Source organism: Pelophylax lessonae, assembly GCF_965119305.1.
Source record: "Pelophylax lessonae genome assembly, chromosome: 9".
Taxonomy (NCBI): Eukaryota; Metazoa; Chordata; class Amphibia; order Anura; family Ranidae; genus Pelophylax; species Pelophylax lessonae.
This window is the reverse complement of record NC_138776.1, coordinates 148,487,626-148,500,905: the sequence shown is the minus strand read 5'-3', so window position 1 is coordinate 148,500,905 and position 13,280 is coordinate 148,487,626.

Sequence of the window (13,280 nt, the reverse complement as noted above, 5' to 3'; positions counted from 1 at the left end):
GAAATTTTGGCTATTTGGGTGTAAGTCCTGCAGCTGTCTAAATACAATAGCCAGCATTGTAAATAGAGGAACTGATAGATTTCTGTGGTTCAGCTCAGGTATGGAAGCAAGGGCTTTAGAGAGAAGTTTGGGGTGTGTAAAAAAATAAAGCTTCATACACTTTATGCTGCAGCTCTCCCACGTCGGCTCTAAGCCTGAGAACTGAGCTGTCAGATTGGAGTGAAGAGCTGTAGCTGTCAGTCACCGCTCTCCACTCGCTGAACTGCTAGACAGGTGGGGGGTAGGGGATGGGCACAACTGGCTCTGGCTCTCACCTGTGCGCCATGAAAGCCATTACGAAAGAGAACCATGTCTGTCAGCAAAACCCTTATGTGTTAGGTGGAGGGGAATAAGAGCAGCAGTTACACATTCGCTCTCCTCGCTGTGATGCAGAAAGCGACATGTGTGATGTCACTTCTGGGTGAGGCTCACAGTGTTCCCGGCTAGCATAGATCCCCGTGACTAAGCTCCAAGGGGAACAGTGAAACGCGATGGGGGCGTGTCCTGGTCAGAGTCTAGGCTGAGGTTGCCATTCATGCATCGAGTTTGGAGACAGTGTGGATGTGCGGCTCCAGGGAGTCCTTTCTTTACTCCCCCGCTAGCATAGCCAGGAAGGGATGTATTGCAATGTGATCTGCATTGCAATACATTCAGTGGAGCCCAGAGGAGACACGCAGGGTCTTTTAGACATACAGATCAATATTGAATGTATACATCTGTACGACCTTAAACGCATACGTCAGGGGCAATATACAGAAAGTGATATCTGCGCTGTGTGAAATATTTCCAGTAAGGCTGCTTACACCAAAAAGCAGTATAATGTCTTCAGTGAATATATACAAAATAAAGTGAAGCGCCTCAAAAAGCATAAAAAGCATAAAAAGCAAAAAAACATAAAGCACAAATGAATAATGCAACTACTAGATATCAAGGCAACTCGGGTACCCTTATGGCAGCGTGTAGACTCCACCCAATGCGTTTCATGCAACAGCATATCTGCTGGAAAATTCAACCATATTTGTGTAGGCAAAAAACAAACCTAGCTTGTGTAATCTAAACTATTTACAGTATGTATACCACAGACAGATAACAACGAAAAGGAATCTATAAATTAAAAAAATAACTGATCTCAAACTATGCTGTATTTTGTCCAGCTATGTCACCATATACTTACAGTATACAGAGGGAAAAACTGACCTGGGGGGTTAAATTGTACTGGGGGAGAGACTGATCTTGTTTGATTTAACCATGCCTCTGAAACCCCTCCCACCATTAATGCAATTTGGGAACACCCACTTTTCACTGCAGTGCATTATGAATTCCGCATTACTCTTATACTCAGGGAGGCTGAAGATTAAACTGTTTATTTCCCAAGTATAGTGGCAGTAACAGTCACTCTTTCTGGCTTAATGAACAGTCTAGGGGTTGCCTTTTTTTATATTTAATGCTGAACAAACTTGGATAGGGCACGGGGATACTCCATTAGCGCTGCACAATAACGAAAGGACCTGTTGCTACTCCTTAGAACAGTACCTTTAGTAATGGCCCAGAAAATGGGCTACACTGAGACACCATCAGAAATATCCCAGGCCAGGCAAGCTCTAGTACTGATGCACAAGGGATAGCAGCAGCAACAGTCACCAGGATCCTGCACTCAGGTTTGTACAATGTCCCTGGATACTTGGATGCTTCCTTCCAATATCAGCCAGAATTTTCTCCAGTGAATTCTCCAGACCAGCTCCTCAGTAAATTCCCTTATTTAGTTCCAGTGATTTTCAGCAAACAAGCACATGTAGAACTTTAGCTAAACTGTCTATAAGGGCACCAGCCCTTTCGGCTGGGAACATCCTTCTTTGGACAAGAACAGGAAGCTCCAGACCCCCCAGACTATTTATGCACTCCCCAAGCCACCACCTGGGCACTCTCCCCCAGGGATTGGCTGAGACAACATAAACACTCATGTTGCTGATTTGCCTTTCCTGCCCACTACATTCTAGAATTCTCTAGAAAGCAGAGGGAAACAATCACACCTGCAATCAAGGGAGCCCAAAACAGCCCAAAGCATTTACAAGCTGCTCCACTATTTACATAGGAACCAAAAACTCCATTTACCTAACCATCCTAACAACCTGTCTGGGAGGGTGCTACAGTACGGACATCACCAAATCTCACACCAGATCTCCTAGACTAGCAATCAGAGGCAGCAGTGTCTTAGATCTCACTCCTAATCACCCTCATGTATCTGACATTAAACTTCTATTTTTCAGAAACTATTCAAGACAAATTGTGATATTTTAGGGGTATTGTTTAGGCACAATTAACATTTCTAAATGTTTCCTATAACATAGTAACTCTTCACTTCAGGTCCACTTTATGATTTGCCTGGCAAAAATGTAGAAATAAGTGTAGGACTCTACCTGCTGACTGGAAATCAGAAATATTAATGCAGCACCGCTCTCATCCCAAAAGACATGGTGGTACCTCCAGAGGCCCAGTGCTAGGTCCATGGCTAAAGTGGGAGACCAAGATAGAATAATGGGCTTCAGTCACTTTAGAAGATTTGTTGAACAACACACAAGGAGGCTAAGGTTATTCAGAACTCAGAATACTTTAACAATCCCAAAGAGAAATGATTAAGATAGTTACATTCAACAAAGACAACACAAGATCACAATAAAAAATGGAACAAGACACAATGGAACAGTAAAATTAGTAACAGCAATTAGTAGTACCAAATAAAACTAAATTAAAACTACATAGTTCTTTATAAACCATCCATACTAATAACATACAATGTAGAATAAATAACACAGATTGAAAAAAAGAGAAATTTAAACTACCAAAATGCAAATATTAGACCACTTTCTCTAGCATTACACAAATAATAACAGAATGCCAACATACTATAAAACTACATAAAAATCTGGATCATAAACCAGATTATTTCCTCACATCCAGCACTCACAGAGAACCGTTATTTAAATTGATGTCCAAATTAGGGATCCCAGCTACTATAGTAGAACACTTACAGGCTTCCTACATGTCTAACTTCACAGTGTCCTTTAAGCCAGCCGGTAACATTGAAAGTAGTATCCTAGCTGGTCCACAGACTTCTTTTCTGTTTCCTAGGCTTCAGTGTGTCCTTTTTTGGGTCTCCATCTTGGCACAGCTTCCCCATCTCCAACTTCAGCACATCGGAGATTCCGCACAGACTATAGCCCCCACAGGCCTCAGCCTCAGAGAGATCACAAGGCCTGCCCAAATATGTATATTCTCCCCCAGCAAGCACCAGTGGTCTTAAACCTCCTACTGGTCCGGCTGTGGGAAATATAAATAGTCAGAACTCAATCTTATTATAAATCTTATACTCTTGTTAGTGGTGTCAGTGACACCTACTGGCAGGAGTGAGAAATCACAACCCAATTGAGCTTAAAGAAAGACCAAGTGAAAAAACTATACAATCAGTCTGGGCTAACTACCATCCACCCAAAAACTACATTTAGACAATAGCCCCTGTTTATGCTACATGAAAAATATACATATGCAATAATTAATACATATTTTTGCATTTTTTGATGAGTAAATATATATTGTAAAAATCTCTATACATTCCCTTTTATTGTGTATCACAGGTTTTCAACACACAAAATAAAATAAAATATGGAAAATAATATATAACAATACAATCAATGCACAGCTAATATAACAGTTGCATTATGTAGTGTAAATGGCTGCAAACACATTGTAAATGGTAATTACTGGAATATTAAAGCAACTGTTGGAACTAAAACTCTGAGTTATATTGATCATTTAAAATACAGTGGTGGCCTTCCAAAAACAACTTGTAAGGTATGGTAGATTAAACAACAGATATAAGCTAGACATGTTGAATGAAGTGAAACATGAAAAACTGCCGTAAAATTAAAGCAGATGTATTTGCAGTTTGAAAATCAATAATAAATGTGCTGAGCGGATGAAAATCAATTGGGACCGATCTGTCTATAGAAAAATGGGAGAATCAGCTGTGTTCAACTCAGCAGAAAATATTTAGTATGATTGTTGTAGAAATGAATGAGAAATTGTCATGCAGATCTCCTTATTGCAATATTCAATGCCAGGTGAGTGAGTATAAGACTATGAGTAAGTCATTAGGAAGTCAAGGTGGATAAACACATATTTCGATAACAATGCCTACTATGAGATGTTTCCAAATTGTGTATAGATTATTTCCAATGCCTCATTTTTCTATCCCTTTCCTATATCCTGTATGCATTAAACCATAGTATGAAAAATATGTATTCTAGATAACTGGAGAGAGTGGATGGCTCTAGGTCTGGGTCAGTGATCTGGTCAAAGTGCTAAAAAAAAGGCTAAACCATACTGTAATATATATTACAAATATTATACATTTGCATGTACATAGGACTCTTATGTTCATCCTTCTGAACTGGCATATTGTGTAACTATGGAAAATATTAGCCTAGCTAACATGAATAATTGTCTGCTTGGAGACTCCACAGTTGTAACGGCTCTGCAAATATACATTCTACACAATAGGAAGTATTTAGCTTTTCTATAAAGAATTGTAGACACATGAAATGCTGTGATAATACTAATTTCACACTCAGGGCCGGGACAAGGGGTGGGCAGGAGGGACGGTTGCCCTGGGGGCCATGGTTTATTGCAGGGATGGGGGCGCCTTGACCCTAGCCTTAAGGGAAGGGGGGTGCAGTTTGGCATCTTTGCCCTGGGAGCTGGATGACCTTGTCTCGGCACTGTTCACACTTGTCACTCTCTGAAAAGCAATCCGTGGTGGATCGCTTGAGGTCTCTTTCGCATGGGTGGCTGGGAGGCGATAAAAACAAGCTGTGGTCTTACTGCCCCACTAAAGCCTACAATACAGGCGGTGGGGGTTGTTCACATGCTGCAACTGAGATGCTTTGCGTTGCTGCAATTTTGAAGTGGAGTTCCAGCTGCTTCTGTGTTTATTAAAATTCAGCAGCTACAAAAAGTGTAGCTGCTAACTTTTAATAAATACACACTCACCTGTCTCACGATCCAGTGATGCGGCCGCCCGAAGCCTTGGTTCTCTCCCTCAGCTCCTCCCCGGCGCTGGCATCACTAGTGTGGGTACCCAGCTGTGACAGCTTGCGGCTTCACAGCCGGGTGCGTACTGCGCATGCGGGAATCGCTCTGTGCATCCTGAATGGCCGGGCAATCTTCTGGGACTGGTGACGTGTCCCAGATGATTGCAGGGAGGGAGAAGGAGAGGAGAACTTCCGCTCAAGCTGCCTAGGCAGCCCGAGCGGAAGTGGGAGCGGGTACCTGTCAAAACTAGTGTAGCACCCTTGTCCTAAATAGGTTGGTAATAAATTTAGCTGTGCTAGGTGGAAACTAGCCTGGCTAATTTGTAGTCTTTGTGATTATTGGATTTTCCTCCTAAACCTGTTTTAGCTGTGGTTTCTCCCTTTTGTCAATAGGTGGCACTGTTACCTTTGGCTTTAGTGTGATGAATTACAGTAATGGCTGCAATACACGATAAGAAAATCGGCCGAAAATTTCCGTTCAGCGAGCGATCAGCCGATATTCTACTCGTTAATTCCCAGGCATCAATAAGCGATATCGATATTGTGAACGAAAAATACTGTTTGAAAAATCCAAAAAATTCTGTTGTCTCGTTTGCGTATGAACGATATTCTATACGTTGGTGTTGAGGTCGTTCAGTTTAAATCTGTATAACCTCATCACACATGAGGACCGAGGAACACTGTTTCGATGGTCGGCGGGCAACGGTCGGGCGATATTCGGACCGTGTATGTTGGCAACGTTTTCAACCAACAAATACTTTTTCAAAAGTTGGTGGTTGAATGATCGGGCGATATTCTAATCGTGTATTCACACCATAAGTCTAGGTTATGAATATGTATGCTTCTCTCGGCCAATAACATTGGTCGCTGAGCATGCTGGGAGAAGGTGTTTATTTGGAGGAGGTTGGGTGATCTTTGTCCTTTTCCACCCAGACGGTGTGTGAGGAACAGCTCCTGCTGGGTAGGCCTGAAGTCTGAGGCCTAGCCATGTGCTCAGGGCTCTGGAAAGGATGGAGACCTGAGATGAAGTACCAGAGGTGACTCTGCCATGAACCCGGGAATCCTGGAGAGCCTGAGAAAGCATCAAGATGGAATCATTCAGAGAGTTCCTGCACCTTCCATGAGTTGAATATTGTTGCTTTAGGAGACAGCTTATGCTACAAAGTACAAATTGCAGGTTCCAGCTTAAAGGTTCTTTTTCTGTACTGCTGTCCTTTTCTACATTTTGTCTAAGGAGTCTGCCAATCTGCTCTATTTGACTAAGGGTGTCGTGTGCCCCACCTCTCTCTCCCACCTATTTCCTGTTGTGAGAAATAAACTTCTCTTTGTTCCAGCATAAAAGTGACTGGCGTCCATCTTTCTATCTTGTACACCAATCACCATGCCTAGTAACCTGCACCCTGAGGAGGAATGTCAGCCCTCCCTGTCTCGGGGGGGGTCACCACCAGGCCTCTGGAGGTTGGGGGGGGGGGGGGCGCTACACTAGGTACCCGCTCCCAGGGCCGGTGCTTCCACTAGGCAAACTAGGCAGCCACCTAGGGCGCATTGCAACCTAGGGGCGCAGCCATGAGTCGGCACTCTCTGTCCATCGTGAATGATCCTTGTGAGCTGAGGGGAGGGGGCAGCAGTGGGGGAGGAAGAATGGACAGAGGAAGATGCCAGGTGTCTGGGGCAGTGGCTGAACTACCAGGCCCTGGCTTTCCACCACTGTTGGGGGGGGGGGGGGGCAAGAGGCAGGAAGGGAGCCCACCAGAGTGCTGCCTGCATGATGATCCTCTTTGGCTGGAGCTGAGTGGTGTAAACCCTGGGCAGGAAGTGACTCTCTGCACTGAGCTGGTGGGCAGCTGTTCATTTCCCTGGGTCAGTATTAAGCAGGGAGCGGAGGAGAGCTGAACCTGACCCTAAGCTTGGCACTGGAGGGCGGCACCTTTACTGGAGCAGAAACAACGAGGCACCTGAATGGTCTGAGGAGGTTGGGGATTAGGGACGTGCAGAGTTCTCTGACTGCTGCTTCCCCCTTCACCAGTAGCCGGTTGGAGCTGTGGTGAGCACTGTGGTCCAGAAGAGGAGCATCCTAGGAGAAGGAATCAGCAGGATCACGGTGAAGGTGGGCAGACTGTGGGCCACTCTCTTCATACCGCCCAGTGAGTGTCCCCAGAACAGGGGATCAGGGTCCCTGGGTGTGACATGGAGGTTCCCTGGTGTGAAAGGGAATCAGGGTCACCAGGTGTGCCATGGGGGATAGGGGTCACCGGGTGTAACTGGGTTTCGGGGTCACCAGGTGTGCCATGAGGAATTGGGGTCCCTGGGTGTGCCATGGGGGACTGAGGTCCCCAGGTGTGCAATGGAGGAACATCAGGGTCCCCAGGTGTGACATGGAAAAACATCAGGGTCTCTAGGTATGACATGGAGGAACATCAGGTGCCCCTGGTGTGACATGGAGGATCATCGGGGTCCCTTGGTGTGGCATAGAGGGACATTAGGGTCCCCAGGTGTGACATGGAGTAATATGGGGGTCACTGGGTATGACATAGGGGAGTTTTTAACCCCTTCCCTTTTTATTTTATTTGTTGGGGGGCGGGGGAGGGGGGGGGGCGCAAGTAGCTGGTCTTGCCTAGGGAGTAAAATAGTCTAGCACCGGCCCTGCCCGCTCCCCCTCAAAAAAATGACATGCCAAATGTGGCATGTCAGGGGGTCAAGAGTCCTTAAACTTCCACTTTTGGGTGGAACTCTGCTTTAGCATGGCATGTCAAGTTGACAGACGGCATTGCCTTGGCCATTGAAGTCAATGGGGCCGCATAGCAACCAAATGCTTGGCCCATGATTGTGGTGCAAAAAAAAAAAAAAGGCACTCAGTAGGGGGCAGTATCTGACTCTGAGCTATCTCACATACAAGCCTCTGTAATGTCATGGGGAGCCAGATGTACCTCTCCTGCACAAGTCCTGAAGGTAAATGAACATTTACAAGTAAATGCAAAGAAGGCACACCTCTCATTTTAAAACGGCTGTGCTTCAAAAATATTAAAGAAAAACTAAACTCTGAAAATAAAAAATGGCCAGGAAGTGGCTTTTTTTTTTTTTTGGCAGAGCAGACGTGCAAAGTTGTGCAAAGACATGAGACGTGCAAAGTCTCCTCTGCCAAGAAAACGTCTTCCTCTGAACTGTGGACATTTTTTTTCTATGTACACTGTACATCGCACGTACGCTCCTGGCTCATTCTTCTGTAATATGCATTGAGTTACAGCAACTGCTGACCAATGGCCAAAGAGGAAGATAGAGGACTTGTAAGAAGCGGTGCAGGAGATGGGAACAACGAGGGACAAAGCAGTGATTGGACAGAGCTGGGGAGAAGGGCGTGTATTGCAGGTGGTTGTGAATGGTTATTGTGAGTCAGATGTTACCTGCGGTTAGAGAGAGATGATTGATCCTATAGGCAGTTTGTTTCCAGGACGGATCATCTGAAAAAGGATATATCACCAGCACACAAAGAGCTTTATTTAACCACTTAAGCCCCGGAAGATTTTACCCCCTTCCTGACCAGGGCCTATTTTGCGATTCGGCACTGTGTGACTTTAACGGACAATTGCACGGTGGTGCGACACTGTACCCCAAATGAAATTGACGTCCTTTTTTCCCCACAAACAGAGCTTTCTTTTGGTGGTATTTGATCACCTGTGCGATTTTTACTTTTTGCCCTATAAACAAAAAAAGAGCGAAAATTTTGATAAAATAACAATATTTTTCACATTTTTTTATATAAAATTCCCCCCAAAATAAAATGTAAAAATCTACATTTTTTAACATTTTAGGCCAATTTGTTTTCTGCTACCTATGTTTGGTGAAAAAAAAATCGCAATAAGCGTATTTTGATTGGTTTGCTTAAAAGTTATTGCGTTTACTAACTAAGGGAAAGATTTTTGTCATTTTTATTGTTTTTTTTTTTAACGAGCAATGGCGGCGATCTGCGATTTTTTTTTTTTGCGGGACTGCGACATTGCGGCGGACAGATCGGACCCTTGACTGACATTTTTGACATTTTTGGGGGTACCAGTGACATTACTACAGTAATCAGTGCTATACATATGCACTGTTACTGTAATAATGACACTGGCAGGGAAGGGGTTAACTTTATTAGAGATGCAGGGGTTAAATGTGTCCCTAGGGGCGTGCTTCTAACTGTAAAGGGGCGTGGCTTTTGATGTAACCACAGAGACATACGATCCTACATAGCAGGATCGTATGATCTCTGCAGTTACACCAGGGAGAATGACAGGCGGCTTTGTTTACATTAGCCGCCTGCCCTTCTCCCTCTCTAGTGGTAGATCGCGAGTGACCGGCGGACATCGGTGCCGCCGGTCACTCGCGCTGCAATGTCCGTGAACGAGAGGGGGCGGGAGCGCGCCTCCGGCGGCGCACGCTCGCCTCTGGAGGTGCACGCTCGCCCCCTAGAGGCTCGCAGGCGAGCAACGTAATACTATGTCACTTTGCCTGTGCGGGGCTGACTGCCGCCGTAAATAGTCATGCGGCGGTCGGCAAGTGGTTAATAAAACTGCCCTTATTGACATTAGAATGGCATGTCACAAACAAAGGCGCAATGTTTCAGAGCCACACAGGTTCTCCTAATCAGGAAACGTGACATGAAAATAGTCTGTTGTGCAATGGAGATATACGTACAGTACACTCACCGGCCACTTTATTAGGTACACCTGTTCAATTGCTTGGTAACACATTATGCTAATCAGCCAATCACATGGCAGCAAAATGTGGTGAAGACGACTTGCTGAAGTTCAAACAGAACATCAGAATGGGGAAGAAAGGGCATTTAAGTGACTTTGAACGTGGTATGGTTGTTGGTGGCAGACTGGCTGGTTGGAGGATTTTAAAAACTGCTGATCTACTGGGATTTTCACGCACAACCATCTCTAGGGTTGACAGAGAATGGCCCAAAAAATATCCAGTGAGCGGGAGTTGTGTGGATGAAAAGGTCAGAGGAGAATGGGCAGACTGGTTCAAGATGATAGAAAGGCAACAGCAACTCCAATAACCACTTGTTTCAACCATGGTATGCAGAATACCATCTCTGAATGCACAACATTATGAACCTTGAAGCGGATGGGCTACAGCAGCAGAAGACCACAGCGGGTGCCACTCCTGTCATCTAAGAACAGGGAACTGAGGCTAAAATTTGCACAGGCTCACCAAAATTGGACAATAGTAGATTGGAAAAACGTTGCCTGATCTGATGGGTCTCGATTTCAGCTGCGACATTCAGATGGTAGGTTCGGAATTTGGCGTAAGCAACATGAAAGCATGGATCCATCCTGCCTTGTATCAATGATTCAGGCTGGTAGTGGTAATGGTTTGGGAGATATTTTTATGATATACTTTTGGGCCCCTTAGTACCAATTGAGCATTGTTTAAACACCATGCCTACCTGAGTATTGGTGCTGACCATGTCCATCCCTTTATGACTACAGTGCACCCAGCAGGATAATGCACCATGTCACAAAGCTCAAAACATCTCAAATTGGTTTCTTGAACATGACAATGGCCTCCACAGTCACCAGATCTCAATCCAATAGAGCACCTTTGGGATGTGGTGGAATGGGAGATTCGCATCATGGATGTGTAGCTGACAAATCTGCAGCAACTGTATGATGCTATCATGTCATTATGGACTAAAATCTCTGAGGAATGTTTCCAACACCTTGTTGAATCCATGCCACGAAGAATTAAGGCAGTTCTGAAGGCAAAAGGTGGTCCAACCCAGTGTAGCACCCTTTTTCGGTAGTTGCTAGGCACATTATAAAGGAGGCCCTGTCTGCTTATCAGAGGGGTCTAATTGTTCAGATAGGCTGTCATGTGTTCCCAGGTGTGTCTGTTGACCTTGGGGAGTCTCCCCACTGTGTCCAATGAGGGCTCTTATTGGACAGTGGAGGAAACCTGACCAATAGCACACCAGGGCTTGTATCTATCCCAGAGGGCAGAATCTGCCGCAATGCATCCTGGGAGGGGGTATAATTCTGAGGGGAGCATGTGACAAGGTGTCTTTGGCAGGAAGCAGAGTCCCAGAAGGAGGGTGACGGCTGTTTCTCCTCCTGTCAGCGATAGTGATGGTGTCCTCGGCAGTCGGCTTGAAGGACAGAAGGTTGAGCTGAGCTGCAGAGAAGGATCCAGAGTGCTGTGGACCGTGTGGAGCTTCTGGGAATGAGTTTTCAGAAAAGCAGTGTCGTGAGTACTGGAAACTACCCAAGGGTCTGCCTAGGAGAGGGGGCCACTCCATGAGGTCTGAGGGATCCAGAGCCAGCTAACCAGTAGAGAAGGCTTAGAAAGGGGGTGCCAGTGTCTGAGCCTTGAAGATAAGTGTAAGAAAGGGGGTGCCGGTGCGGGCCCTGAACTGTTACAGCAGATCAACAAGTAGCTACCTCAGCCAGGAGGGCTAAAGGGAGCAGTACAGAGGACTTTGTGCCACAAAGGAGTGTCAGAAGTCACCTCAGAGTTAACCAACAGCAAGTCAGCGTTAACCAGCGCCAACGCGGCATCCAGCTAGCTTCAAGTCAGCATCAATAAGCATTTTTCCACTCATCCCTTCTCCCAGCCAAGTTCTCAATAAACCTAAAAAACCCAAAGATGCTGGACTGTTTCTTGTCTCAGTACTCGCGTGCAGCAGCAAACGCATACGTAAGTCGCACGCATATAAAAACGTTTTTCAAACCACACATGTGAGGTATCGCCGCAATCGTAAGAGCAAGCGCAATAGTTTTAGCACAAGATCTCCTCTGTAACTCTAAAACAATAAACCTGTAAAAAAATGTAAACGCCGCCTATGGAGATTTTTAAGTACCCTAGTTTGTCGCCATTCCACGAGCGTGCACAAATTTACTCCTCGTGGAGACAGAATGGTGGTCTGCTGTAGACACGGCAGATCGCTGTTCTGTCAGTAATGAACACAAGGATCCTGTGTTCCTCTTATTAAAGAACACAGGTCCCTGTGTTCATTCAGCAAGCCCACTCCCACACAGTTAGAAAGCACCCCCTAGGGACACATTTTAACCTTTGATCACCCCTGGTGTTAACCCCTTCCCTGCCATTGTCATTAGTACAGTAACAGTGCATGTTTTTAGCACTGATTACTGTAGGAATGTCACTGGTCCCCCCAAAAGTGTCAAAAATGTCAGTTAGGTGTCCGATCTGTCTGCCGCAATGTCGCAGTCCCGCAAAAAAAATCACTCATCACCGTCATTACTAGTAAAAAAAAAAAATAAATAAATAAAAATGATATAAATCTTTCCCCTAGTTTGTAGACATGATAACTTTTGTGCAAACCAATCAAATTACACTTATTGGGGTTTTTTTTTTTTTTTTTTTTTTTTACCAAAAATATGTAGCAGAATACAAATTGGCCTAAAAGGATGAAAATATTTGATTTCTAAATTTTTTTTGTTGGGAATGTTTTAGAGCCGGTTCACATTAGCGCGACACGACTCCTTACTACTTCGGGGGCGACTTGTGCATTACATTGCACCACGACATCGGAGCGACTTGCAGGGACTTCACATAATAGAAGTCTATGCAAGTCGCTCCGAGGTCGCTCCGAAATAGTACAGGACCCTTTTTCTAAGTCGGAGCGACTTGTGTCGCTCCTATTAGAAGGGGTCCTGTAGCTGTCAATGGACCGCGAGGGAGCGCGACTTGTCAGGGTGACAAGTCGCCTGACAAGTCGCACTAATGTGAACCGACTCTTATAGCAGAAAGTAAACTTTTTTTTTTATTTCAGAATAGTCTCTATTTTTAATTAATCGCAAAGGTGATCAAATACGCAAATAAGAAAGCTCTATCTTTGGGAAAAAAAGGCTCAGTTTTATTAGGGTGCAACATTGCATGACTGCGCAATTGCCAGTTAAAGTAACGCAGTGCCATATCGCAAAAAATTGCCTTGTCATTAATGGGGTGAATCCTGCCGGTTCAGAATTAGTTAAAGCATGACATGTTAGGTATCTATTTACTCGGCGAAACATTATATTTCATGTAACACAAAAGAATTGGGGTACATATTGTGTTTTTTTTTTTTTTTAATCATTAAAGTGTATTTTTTTCAAAAACATTATGTTTGAAAGACTGCTGCGTAAATACAGTGGGACATAAAATATTGCA